Source organism: Miscanthus floridulus, chromosome 10 (assembly GCF_019320115.1).
Source record: "Miscanthus floridulus cultivar M001 chromosome 10, ASM1932011v1, whole genome shotgun sequence".
Classification (NCBI taxonomy): Eukaryota; Viridiplantae; Streptophyta; class Magnoliopsida; order Poales; family Poaceae; genus Miscanthus; species Miscanthus floridulus.
The window spans coordinates 67,547,959-67,561,769 of record NC_089589.1 but is presented as its reverse complement, the minus strand read 5'-3'; positions in this window follow the sequence as shown (position 1 = coordinate 67,561,769).

Genomic DNA, 13,811 nt, shown 5'->3' with positions numbered 1-13,811 from the left:
ATCGAGCATCATGTTTCGTAATTCCGCATCATGTTAAACATGGCATTGTTATTACGTGTAGTGAACGAAGGTGAACACGCGGTAGTTAATCAAGCTGTTGAGGAGCTTAATCCGTCTGTTGAGGTCGGATCGAATACTTGTGTAACGTCGCAGGAGTCGGACTTTTCCGTCAACGAAGGCAAGCCCCGGATGCATACAACCCTACCTTGTGTTTTACAAATTAATTTTGCTTTTGCTTTCCGTTACTGCATTAAGTGATTAGGAGTTAAGTAAGAGCCTAATTGGTGCATTACCATCCTTGTTATTCCATATTTACCATATTACCAGTTTTTAAACTCGTATATGCCTAGTTTTGCTTAGCTATGCGTAGAACGATGAAAGTCGGGTGATTACCTGCCACCTGCAAGTTTTAAATGGAACATTGGTTAATTATGTTAGCATGTGATATGGGAATGTGGAGTAATAAATCTAGACCGGGCGGACTCGGTGTGTGTGAGCCACAAGACATGGAGGTCTTGTGAGCGGGTTCTTTCTGCCTGTGTCGATTAAGGCACGTCCGTTGTTGAATTGCATGAGGTGAGAATTTGTAGTACTAACCACATACTCCGGTAAGCCTGAACTTGGCGATTCTATTACGAGAATGGCTACTCGCGCACTGGGAGTGGAGAGATGGCGGGAATAGCGTGTACCCACGTGGCAATGGGCCGGATTGGTGGAGTACTGTATTCTCGGGTGGCGCGGACCCGTTCTTGTTTTAGAGGATCCGAGGGTAGGTTGGTATATGTAGGTCGGGGACCTGCATATGTCGTGTGGTCTGGAATCCCCAGCTGGGTTTAATCGGTTCGAATCGTCGTTGCTCCTCGGTTATGGAGACTCAACTCACTGTTCATCATCGTAGTATTAATAACTGGAACTTGAGAATGGTTGATGAAGGTATTGGATATGAAGTTTCATGATCTCATTACGGATCGTGTCATCTTTGTATATGATTTTATGAAGTTTCAATTGTTGAAATAAAGAATTTTGTTAAAGAGCTTTTACGCAAAATAACTTTGATTATTGCTAAAACCATACCTTGAATCCCTGAAACCTACATTCCTGAGTTCTATCAGTTTTATTTCGGTTAAGTCCTTGTTGAGTACTTTTGTACTCAGGGTTCGTTGACCCCTTGTTGCAGGTGAGCCTCATGAGTAGATCTGTTTTGGATCGTGCTGCATGACAGTTGTACCTTGTGATGACGATGAGAAGTAAATGTGTGGCCCTTGGGCAGGGCAATCTCCTTGTGTGTTTTGTATTATATTATAATGCCACTCCACTACTACTATGGTTTGTATTAATTATCGAACTTAGTTTGTAAGGTTTGAAACAACTGGTTTGTAAACTATGTTATCGTAAGACTTCCGCTGTTTTTACTCTGGTGTAGATATTTGAATAAATGTTGTAATACTGCAATGACTCTGTAACGTGATCCTGCTCGGAAATTGTGGATGATTCGGGGTTCCCCGAGGACACCCGACAGTCTTTTTAAGTTAATGGAAACATATGCATAAATGTCAAAGGTCGTCGGACAGTGACAGGTGTATGTGGGCCCTATAACTTAGGAGGTTCTGCCACAGAATGGTATCAGAGCGATCGTTACAAGGTTTTTGTTGTATTGTTTTACAAAAACTTCAAAAGGATTTGGATGACTAAATTTAACTTGATAATTTGGTCCAAATTGCTTCTGACTTATCTTGTTTCTTCCTCACCATTCCTTATTTGATTAAAAGGGTCTTGTGTGGTGGAGTAGTAATCCTACTATGCCCTATATAAAAATAAATGTTGTTTATGTGCATTATAAACTTTGATGTTTTTGTTCGTAAGAACGATTCATGCATCATTATTAATTCACTTGTTACTTCCTTCACCTCTTAGTCTGGAGTTGAGTAGTGAGACTGGTTTGAGTAATGTAATCCATCATAGCTGCTCTTTAGACTTTGATCAAATGGTCTTACTTGGATTAAATTGGTTTCCTACAGTATGGCTCGTGCCAAGATGACGCCACGTAAGTCCACTGGACCCAAAGGAGTTCCTCGTCACCAACTTGCCTCTAGAAACGATGGTGCTAGCAGTAGCAGTTCTAGGCCTGATCCCCAAGCAGAGATACAGAGGATTTCTGCAGAATTAGCACAAGCTACTAGAGATAGGGCTTTGGATGCTATACAGTTAGGAGAATTACAGGATCAATTGAGGCGTCTCACCACCGCACACAGGAACTGCGAAAGCATGTTAGTTCGTACGGTGGAGGGACGAAATGAGGCTTGGCATAGGGAAAATGTAGCTAGAGCTAGAACTCATGAGCTAGAATTCTATGTAGAAGATTTAGAAGAACATAATACCTATCTACATGAGGAAGTTCATAGGCTTAGCAATCTACTAAACCCGAATCATGAGCCTCAAGCTGATGCCATGGACCCCGGTGTCATCCTTGCCGATGATAACGAATCGGAAGAGGAAGAAGAAGAAGATCCTGAAGAATTAGTAATGATCAATGAAAGTGATGATGAAGGCGGTAATAATTCCGGAATGGATACCGAGCCTGAAGTTTGAAGTAATCACGGAAAAGAGTAGAGTTGTATAATAGTTAGTTATAGTTAAGTTATGTATCTTGTTTTGGTACTTACAGGTTCTGGTGTTTATAGTAGTAAACCCTATGTAATGTGTCTGGAGTAAGCTTTTGTGCAATTCAATAAAGGCTTGTGAATAAAGTTTGGTTTGTTATGAGCAGATGCGTCGTACGCGGGGATCGCATATTCCTGGTACTTCACAAGATGATGATGATATCCCTAACCCACCACCGATGCCGACCAATCTGGCTGATGCTATCGCTGCATTAGTCAATGTGACTGTGGAAAATTCTCGTTTGCTTCATGAGATGGCTCAAAGTAATCAGAATCAGATGCATGGAAACCGTGGCCGCAATCATAACAGGCATGAGGCTACCTATGTGGATTTCACGGATACAAAACCCCCGGTGTTCACCAAGGCAGATGAACCACTGGAGGCTGATGACTGGCTTAGGACCATGGAGCAGAAATTTGATCTTATTCACTGCACAGAGTTTCAGAAACCGGTGTTTGCTGCCCAGCAACTTAGAGGTGCAGCTGGTGCTTGGTATGCAAATCTGATGGCCATGCAACCCGCAGGCATTCCGTTAACTTGGACAGAATTTCGCACTGCTTTCAGAGCCCATTATATCCCGGAAGGAGTGATGGCTATGAAGCTAGGATGAATTCCTTGCTTTGAAGCAAGGAGATCAAACCGTAATGCAGTATGTGGGAAGATTTAATCATCTGTCGCAGTATGCATCTGAACATGTCAATACGGATGCCAAGAAAAAGAAATGGTTCATGAGAGGTCTGAATACCAAACTGCAGACAATGATGACAGCCTGTATGAATATCACTTATCATGAGGCAGTAAATATTGCAATTGCTTCAGAGGCAAAGTATCAGCAGCATAAGGAGCTCAAGAAGAAAAAGAATGTGCCGTCTGGACCTTTTGGTGGAAACCAAAAGAGGCAGAGAGTGATTTATCATCCTGTAAACCATTATCGTCCTCCTTATCGTCCGCCGCAGTTCCAAGCCGGGCAACAGTCAAATGTCCGTCCTGCTATAACCTATCCGAACTCACAGTCAACCAATGCTTCTGGTGGCAATGCTCCAACATCCCAGGGTCACAACTATCCGTGTTACAATTGTGGAAGGACTGGTCATTTCTCCAGGGAATGTCCATATCCTAGGCAGGCTAATCAAAATTATCAGAAGGCCCCTGCCAATCAACAACAGGGTCAAGCACCAAACAAGAACCACAATCAGAATGCTCAGAAGGGCAAAGATGAGAGGAAGACAGGAAGGGTTTTCTATATTCAAGCCGGGGAAATTCCTGAAGGAGAGCCAGTGATGATGGGTATGTTTCCTGTCGCCAATCACCCTGCAGTTATACTTTTTGATTCTGGCGCATCGCATTCATTCATCAATAGGAACATTTGTCATGAAGTATGAAATTTCAATTGGGGCAACAAAGGAAAGTTTCTTTATACAGTCGCCCGGGGGACGTCTGTGTACTAAGGAAATGGTATACCAGGTACCCGTAAACCTGGGTGGGCATATTTTTCCCACTACCATGATTATCCTTAAGGATCAGGATATAGATGTAATCTTGGGAATGAATTGGATGCATCAGCATAAGGCTGTTATAGATGCTTTGAATAGGACTTTAAGAGTAAGTTTGCCTGATAGTAATTCTCAACTTCTCATCCAACTTCCAACCCTAAGAAGATCAGTGGGCAAGATTTGTGCGACTGCTGTCAAAGAGATTAGAGATATTCCAGGTAGTGTGTGAATTTCCGGATGTGTTTCCTAGAAGATTTACCCGGTCTACCACCCGATAGGGATGTACAGTTCAATATAGAGTTACAACCTGGAACAGCTCCGATTTCTCGGAGAGCTTATAGGATGCCACCTAAGGAATTGGCCGAGTTGAAGACTCAGTTACAAGAATTGATTGAGAAAGGGTTTATCCAACCTAGTTCTTCACCTTGGGGATGTCCGGCAATTTTTGTGAAAAAGAAAGATGAGACCCTGAGGTTATGTGTTGACTATCGTCCGTTGAATGAAGTGACCATCAAAAATAAGTATCCATTACCTCGGATAGATTTGCTTTTTGATCAGTTGGCCGGAGCCAAAGTTTTCTCCAAGATAGATTTGAGATCAGGGTATCACCAAATTAAGATAAAGCCTGAAGATATTCCCAAAACGGCATTTACCACAAGATACGGATTATATGAATACTTGGTGATGTCTTTTGGTTTGACAAATGCTCCCGCTCATTTCATGTATCTGATGAACTCAGTATTCATGCCTGAGCTAGACAAGTTTGTAGTGGTGTTTATTGATGACATTCTAGTGTATTCCAAGAATAAGGAAGAACATGCGGAACATCTCAGAATTGTTCTGACCCGCTTGAGAGAACATCAACTATATGCCAAGTTCAGCAAGTGTGATTTTTGGCTTAAGGAAGTGCAATTTCTTGGACATGTCTTGTCAGCTGAAGGAGTTGCAGTTGATCCCGGCAAAGTGAGGGATGTGCTTGATTGGAAACCGCCAACCACAGTTCATCAAGTTCGGAGTTTTCTTGGATTGGCGGGGTATTACCGTCGGTTTATTCCAGAATTCTCTAAAGTATCAAAACCTATAACTGAATTGTTGAAGAACCAAGTCAAGTTTGTCTGGTCATCAGATTGTGAAGAGGCTTTCCAGACTTTGAAAAGGACTGTTGACTACTGCACCAGTGTTAGCTCAACCTGATATCGAGAAGCCGTTTGATGTTTATTGTGATGCTTCTGGTATTGGTATTGGATGTGTGTTGATGCAAGAAGGTCGAGTCATTGCCTATGCATCTAGGCAACTTAAGCAACATGAAGAACACTATCCGACCCATGACTTGGAGTTAGCAGCTGTGGTTCATGCCCTAAAGATTTGGCGGCATTATCTGCTTGGTAATACGTGCCATATATATACAGACCACAAGAGCTTAAAGTATATCTTTACTCAGTTAGAGTTGAATATGCGACAACGAAGATGGTTAGAACTGATTAAGGATTATGATTTGGAAGTACATTATCACCCGGGTAAAGCAAATGTGGTTGCAGATGCCCTTAGTCGCAAAAGTTATTGTAATTGTCTGACAGTGAGAACAATGGGTTTGAATTTATGCCAAGAAATGGAGAAGTTGAATGTAGAAGTAATTCAACAAGGAAGTTTGACCAACATAATTGTTGAAGCTACTATTCGAGATCAAGTTATTGCTGCTCAAAAGGAAAACAAGGGTATAGTCCATATCAAGGAAAGAGTCAGGGATGGAAGAGCAGAATGTTTTAGCATAGATAATGAAGATGTGTTATGGTTCAAGGATCGCCTGGTGGTACCAAAAGTTCCTGAGTTGCGGCAGTCAATTCTAGATGAGGCACATGCTACTAGGTTATCTATCCATCCGGGAAGCAACAAGATGTACCATGATTTGAAGCAAAGATTCTGGTGGACTAAAATGAAAATAGAGATTGCTAGATATATAGCGAAGTGTGATACCTGTCAAAAGGTGAAAGCTATACATTTGAGGTCTGCTGGTGAATTACAACCATTACCTATTCCATCTTGGAAGTGGGAGGACATCAGTATGGATTTTATTGTTGGTCTACCCAAGACATCAAAGGGATTTGACTCAGTATGGGTTATTGTAGATCGACTCACTAAGTCAGCACATTTTCTTCCAGTCAAGACCATATATCCTACGATCCAATATGCTAAGATGTATTTGGCAAGAATCATGAGTCTCCATGGAGTACCCAAGACTATAGTGTCAGATAGGGGTACACAATTTGTCTCCAGCTTTTGGAAACACTTACATGCTTCGTTAGGTACCAAACTTCTGTATAGTACAGCTTATCATCCGCAGACTGATGGGCAGACTGAAAGAGTCAATCAAGTACTTGAAGACATGTTAAGATGTTGTGTCCTTAACTATTCCAATAAGTGGGATGAGTGCTTACCTTTGGCCGAGTTCTCATACAACAATAGTTATCAGGAAAGCATTAGAATGGCTCCATTTGAAGCACTCTATGGTCGTAGATGCAGAACATCATTGAGTTGGTCTGAGCCAGGAGAGAGAAGATTCTTTGGAGTTGACCTTGTGAAAGAAACAGAAGACAAGGTTAGGCAAATACAGAATAATCTGAAGATAGCTCAATCCCGCCAAAAGAGTTATGCGGATAGACGACGGAGACCATTGGTATTCAACAAAGGAGATTTTGTATATCTGAAAGTATCACCAATGAAGGGAGTTAACCGTTTTGGTGTTAAAGGAAAGTTGGCACCCCGATACATTGGACCATATCAAATTTTGGAGAGGTATGGAAAAGTGGCATATCGCTTGAAATTACCTGAACATCTCACAGCTGTGCATGATGTGTTCCATGTTTCTCAATTGAAGAAGTGTCTCCGAGTGCCTGAACAGAATGTTGAAGTTGAAGGAGTGGAACTAGAACCGGATTTAACTTATTCCGAATATCCTATCCGAGTGTTAGATCAGAAAGACCGTGTTACTCGAAGACGGACAATCAAGTTCTATAAAATACAATGGAATCAACATTCAGAAGAGGAAGCTACTTGGGAATCAGAAGATTACTTGTTAGAAAAGTTTCCAGAGTTTCTAGCGTCAATATAGAATAGAGTAATGTTAGTTGAGTTCGGTTGTACAAGTTGTGTTTTGTATAGGGACCTCAGCTGTTTTATGGACAGATTTGGTATGTGTTCTCACGACACATTTCCTTTTCCATTACTTACTCTATGGCTTTGAATCTCGGGGCGAGATTTCTTTTAGGGGGAAGGATTGTAACACCCCGGGTGTTTAAAATACTAAAACTGTCATATCATCATATGCATTGCAAGGCATTTGGCATTTGGTAAAAACTTTGAGATGCATACACTAAAACAAGTTTATATTCATGTGGTATGTGTTGAATTGTATTGTTTGGCTCAAGTTCAAAGTTTGTTTGGATTTTGAATTTTTCGAGAAAACCCCGATTTTCAGCATTTAAATCCTACCCTGAAAATCCATTTCAAAATCTAAGCATATTTTGGGGTTGATCCCAAAAGCAAAAGTGTAGAGCTTGGCAAGTTAAGCAAAGTTTATTTTTGGAGTTTTTCAAGTTGTTTAGAAAAATTTTGAGTAATTCAAAAAGGCGTAATTCGTTAAATATCCCCTATTTGAATTTAAAAGATCATTTCAAAATCTAGACCGAATTAGAAGATGGTTATAAAAGCAAAGTTGTAGAACTTTTGATTTTGAACAACTTTTGTTTTTGGAGATTTTTGAGTTGTTATGAAAATTTGAGAGTAATTTGTGAATTTTGGCGAATGGCAATTCTGTAATTTGGATGAACAGTGTCCACCGCCGAAGCTACATGGCCGGCGATCTTCGGTTTGCTTCCAGGCGCGGTCGTGGCCGTCTTTGGCGTCGCGCTGGCGCGGTGAAGGCCACAGCGCAGCTTCCTTGAGCTTCTGAGCCGTGTTATTTGAACCGAGGCGCCGTCGTCGTCGTTTTTTTCTTCTTCCTCTGTTTTTCCCGTCGCCACCGCCGTAGCTCCGTCGAGCTCTCGCCGTCGACTTAGCGCCGTTGCCGTCTCGGCAAAGCGTGCTCCAGCTCCGCCATATCCTTGCGCATCCAGCCAACCCACCAATTCAGCTAGTCTAAGTCAGGAACTCGAGTTGCATCGTCTTCTTCCTCGCGGCCGGCAACTCCTCCGCCGAGCGCGATTCGCCGCGGCCAGAGCTCCACGGTGCATCTTCGTCCCTGGTTTTGGCTGATTCTGTTTCGTCTCGATACTGTGGTGCTTACTCCATAGTTGGTTGTTCATTTTGACCACTGCAGTCGCCGGTACACCATCGCCGACGACGTTTTGCTCCGCCGTGATCACCGTGATCGTCGTCACGCCTCTCCGTTGCTTCTCCGACCTCGCTCCTTGCTTCAACGCGTTCGGGGTGAGCTGCTGGTGCTTCCTGAGCCATCTGTTTAAGCTTTACAGGTCTCACATCGCCGGCGTAGTGCAGCAGCGCCGTCGTGGCCGCCATGGTCGACGTAGTGCTCGGTTCAGTCCGTAATTGGTCGCGTTAGTGCCATAAATCGATGCGCCTAGACTTGGTGATCATTTTGGTACGTTGGTCGTCGCCGGTGATCTCACCGTCGGCGAGAAATCGCCGGTCAGAGCCGTCGCTGCCGTGGTCAACGTCGGAGGTTGAAGATGACATGTGGGACCCGGGTGTCAGTGACTCAGCGTTCTAAGTGGATTTTCTATTTTTCAGAATTAAATGAATAGTGCTGTAATTTGTTATTTTTGTGTAGAATTATTTAGAGCTCCAAAAATTATGAAAATTTTTGTGTGAATTCTCTATGATGTATATTATATAACAAAAATTTGAAATATTGATTTCCAGTATTTTTGGGGTATGATAAAAATTGCTCAATTAATTAATAAATGACTTTCCATGATTTTTCTAGGCTTATTTACTTGTCCAAAAATTATGAAATTTGTTTTGCCACTTAGTTATCATGTAATGAGCATTTACTAAAATTTTGAGCTCAATTAGAATAAGTTGATTTATTTCATAATTTTAATTAAATAATTAATTCATAAAAGCAAATAGTAACCTTTAGTGATTTAGGTTTTGTTTGTAATTTTGGATTGAGTGATGACCTTGGGTCATTTGTTGATAATGATCCTTGGCAGTTGATGTATGTGTTACGAAAAAGATTTAGTTTGTTTGACTTGCAACTATACCGCGAAGGAAAGTTGTATTCAAATTCTTAATTTTTGTATCCATCATCGAGCATCATGTTTCGTAATTCCGCATCATGTTAAACATGGCATTGTTATTACGTGTAGTGAACGAAGGTGAACACGCGGTAGTTAATCAAGCTGTTGAGGAGCTTAATCCGTCTGTTGAGGTCGGATCGAATACTTGTGTAACGTCGCAGGAGTCGGACTTTTCCGTCAACGAAGGCAAGCCCCGGATGCATACAACCCTACCTTGTGTTTTACAAATTAATTTTGCTTTTGCTTTCCGTTACTGCATTAAGTGATTAGGAGTTAAGTAAGAGCCTAATTGGTGCATTACCATCCTTGTTATTCCATATTTACCATATTACCAGTTTTTAAACTCGTATATGCCTAGTTTTGCTTAGCTATGCGTAGAACGATGAAAGTCGGGTGATTACCTGCCACCTGCAAGTTTTAAATGGAACATTGGTTAATTATGTTAGCATGTGATATGGGAATGTGGAGTAATAAATCTAGACCTGGGCGGACTCGGTGTGTGTGAGCCACAAGACATGGAGGTCTTGTGAGCGGGTTCTTTCTGCCTGTGTCGATTAAGGCACGTCCGTTGTTGAATTGCATGAGGTGAGAATTTGTAGTACTAACCACATACTCCGGTAAGCCTGAACTTGGCGATTCTATTACGAGAATGGCTACTCGCGCACTGGGAGTGGAGAGATGGCGGGAATAGCGTGTACCCACGTGGCAATGGGCCGGATTGGTGGAGTACTGTATTCTCGGGTGGCGCGGACCCGTTCTTGTTTTAGAGGATCCGAGGGTAGGTTGGTATATGTAGGTCGGGGACCTGCATATGTCGTGTGGTCTGGAATCCCCAGCTGGGTTTAATCGGTTCGAATCGTCGTTGCTCCTCGGTTATGGAGACTCAACTCACTGTTCATCATCGTAGTATTAATAACTGGAACTTGAGAATGGTTGATGAAGGTATTGGATATGAAGTTTCATGATCTCATTACGGATCGTGTCATCTTTGTATATGATTTTATGAAGTTTCAATTGTTGAAATAAAGAATTTTGTTAAAGAGCTTTTACGCAAAATAACTTTGATTATTGCTAAAACCATACCTTGAATCCCTGAACCTACATTCCTGAGTTCTATCAGTTTTATTTCGGTTAAGCCTTGTTGAGTACTTTTGTACTCAGGGTTCGTTGACCCCTTGTTGCAGGTGAGCCTCATGAGCAGATCTGTTTTGGATCGTGCTGCATGATAGTTGTACCTTGTGATGACGATGAGAAGTAAATGTGTGGCCCTTGGGCAGGGCAATCTCCTTGTGTGTTTTGTATTATATTATAATGCCACTCCACTACTACTATGGTTTGTATTAATTATCGAACTTAGTTTGTAAGGTTTGAAACAACTGGTTTGTAAACTATGTTATCGTAAGACTTCCGCTGTTTTTACTCTGGTGTAGATATTTGAATAAATGTTGTAATACTGCAATGACTCTGTAACGTGATCCTGCTTGGAAATTGTGGATGATTCGGGGTTCCCCGAGGACACCCGACAGTCTTTTTAAGTTAATGGAAACATATGCATAAATGTCAAAGGTCGTCGGACAGTGATAGGTGTATGTGGGCCCTATAACTTAGGAGGTTCTGCCACAACGGCTCGGCCGACCTTTTGGCCCTGAGACAGACTTTTGGTCCTTAGGTTTTTTACAATCGATTTGTCAGAGCACGCTAGAGAGTTTGGCATAGAAATTTATTCGAAAAACGATTAAAAATGGTGCCTAGGACTTAGGGGGGGTCTCCCCCTTCTAGCCCCCGAGGGAGGCTCAGTTCTGCAGAGGCAGAGCTGAGTCTTATTCGAGCCCCACGGTGGGCACCTCTATAGAGGCAGAGCCGAGTCTCCCTTGTAGCGTTATCGTAACGTTGATCCCCCATCGATAGGTTCAGGGGGGGTTTCTCGAAAAAATAGAATAACTAAAGAACGCTTCTTTATTGTATTTCGAGAAACAATGTATACAATGCTTGGAAATTTAAAGGTAGGAACGATGTAGCTGTTCTATGTTCCAAGCGTTGGTGAGGATTTCGCCCTTCTCGTTGGCTAGCTTGTAGGTCCCAGGCTTTAGCACTTGGGCGACGATGTACGGCCCTTCCCATGGCGGGGTCAGCTTGTGGCGGCCCTTGTTGCTTTGCCTCAGTCTTAGCACTAGGTCACCCACCTTCAGGTCTTGGCTTCGGATGCACCAGGCTTGATAGCGTCGTAGGGCTTGCTGGTACTTGGCCGAGTGTGGCAGCGCAACGTCTCGGGCTTCCTCCAGTTGGTTGAGGGCGTCTTCGCGGGCAGTGCAGTTGCTTTGCTCGTTGTAGGCCTGTAGCCTCGGGGAACCGTACTCCAAGTCAGTGGGGAGGATGGCCTCGGCTCCATAGACTAGGAAGAACGGTGTGAATCCCGTGGCTCGGCTCGGAGTGTTCCTCAGGCTCCAGATGACCGATGGGAGTTCGACAAGCCATTTCTTACCAAATTTCTTCAACCGGTTGTATATTCTCAGCTTGAGGCCCTGTAGGATCATGCCGTTGGCACGCTCTGCTTGGTCGTTTGTCCTAGGGTGTCCTACGGCCAACCAGGCCACACAGATGTGGTGGTTGTCGCAGATCGTCAAGAACTTGTGGCCGATGAATTGTGTCCCGTTGTCAGTGATGATGGTGTTTGGAACCCCGAACCTGTGGATGATATCAGTGAAGAACAGCACCACTTGCTCAGATTTGATTCGATTGATCGGACGAGCCTCGATCCACTTGGAGAACTTATCGATCGCTACCAACAGATGGGTGTAGCCCTCGGGGGCCTTCTGCGGAGGCCCAACCATGTCGAGCCCCCACACGGCGAATGGCCATGTAATGGGGATGGTTTGGAGGGCTTGGGCCAGAAGATGCGTTTGCCGCGCGTAGTACTAGCATCCTTCATGGGAGCAAACGAGCTTGGTGGCGTCAGCAACTACCATTGGCCAGTAGAACCCTTGGCGGAAGGCGTTTCCAATGAGCGTCTGAGGCGCTGCATGGTGCCTGCAGGCTCCCACGTGCAAGTCCCAAAGTAGGGCTTGGCCTACCTCGGTGGTGATGCATCGTTGGAGGACGCCAGATGGGCTTCGCCTATACAACTCACCGTTGCTGAGGACGTAAGTTTTGGCTCATCGCGTAAGCCGTCGGGCTTTGGTCTTGTCTGCAGGAAGCTCTCCTCGAATGAGGCAATCAAGGAACGGGACTCGCCAGTCCATGCCCTGGTTGGCCTCGGGAGGCTCCGTGTTGACTTCCATGACCTCGGGCTCGGCCGAAGGGGTCTCGGTGACAGAGGGGGCCTCGGGCCCTACGGTGGGCTCGACCGGTGGGCCCTCTTCTGCCACCGAGGCGTAGTCGATGGAAGGCTTGTGGAGGTCTCTGGTGAAGACGTTCGGGGGGACTGAGGTCCGTGCCGATGCCATCTTTGCCAATTCGTCCGCGGCCTCGTTGAATTTTCACGCGATGTGGTTGAGTTCGAGGCCGTCGAACTTGTCTTCTAGGCGACATACCAGCTTGTAGTATGCCTCCATTTTGGGGTCATGGCAGTTCAACTCCTTCATCACTTGATCAATGACAAGCTGTGAATCACCCCGTACGTCGAGACGCTGTACTCCAAGTTTGATGGCGACCTGCAAGCCGTTGACGAGGGCTTCATACTCGGCTGTGTTGTTGGAGGCGGCAAAGTGGAGCCGAATCATGTAGCGCATGTGCACTCTGAGGGGTGAGATGAAGGGCAGACCCGCGCCTGCCCCGGTCTTCATTAGGGACCAATCAAAGTACATGGTCCAGCATTCCACCTGGACTTGAGCAGGTGGCAGGTGGGTGTCGGTCCACTCAGCCACAAAATCTACCAAGACCTGGGATTTAATTGCTTTTCGAGGCGCAAAAGACAGGGCTTCCCCCATGAGTTCGACGGCCCACTTGGCTATTCTACCCGAGGCCTCCCGGTTATGGATTATCTCACCTAGGGGGAAAGATGACACCACGGTCACTAGGTGGGACTCGAAGTAGTGATGCAGCTTGCGTCGAGCTAAGACTACAGCGTAGATCAGTTTCTGGATGTGGGGGGTAGCGTGTCTTGGTCTCGGAGAGCACTTCACTGATGAAGTAAACAAGTCGTTGGATGGGTAGAGCATGCCCTTCTTCCTGCCTCTCGACCACCATGGCCGCGCTGACCACCTAGGTCGTTGCGGTGACGTAGAGTAAGAGGACCTTGCCCTTGGCCGGTGGTACCAAGATGGGAGGATTGGTGAGCAATGCCTTGAGCTTGGCGAGGGCTTCTTTGGCCTTAGGGTCCAAGAAAAGCGTTCGGATTTTCTCAAGAGGCGGTACAGGGGCAAGCCTTTTTCGCCAAGGCGTGAGATGAAGCGGCTCAGGG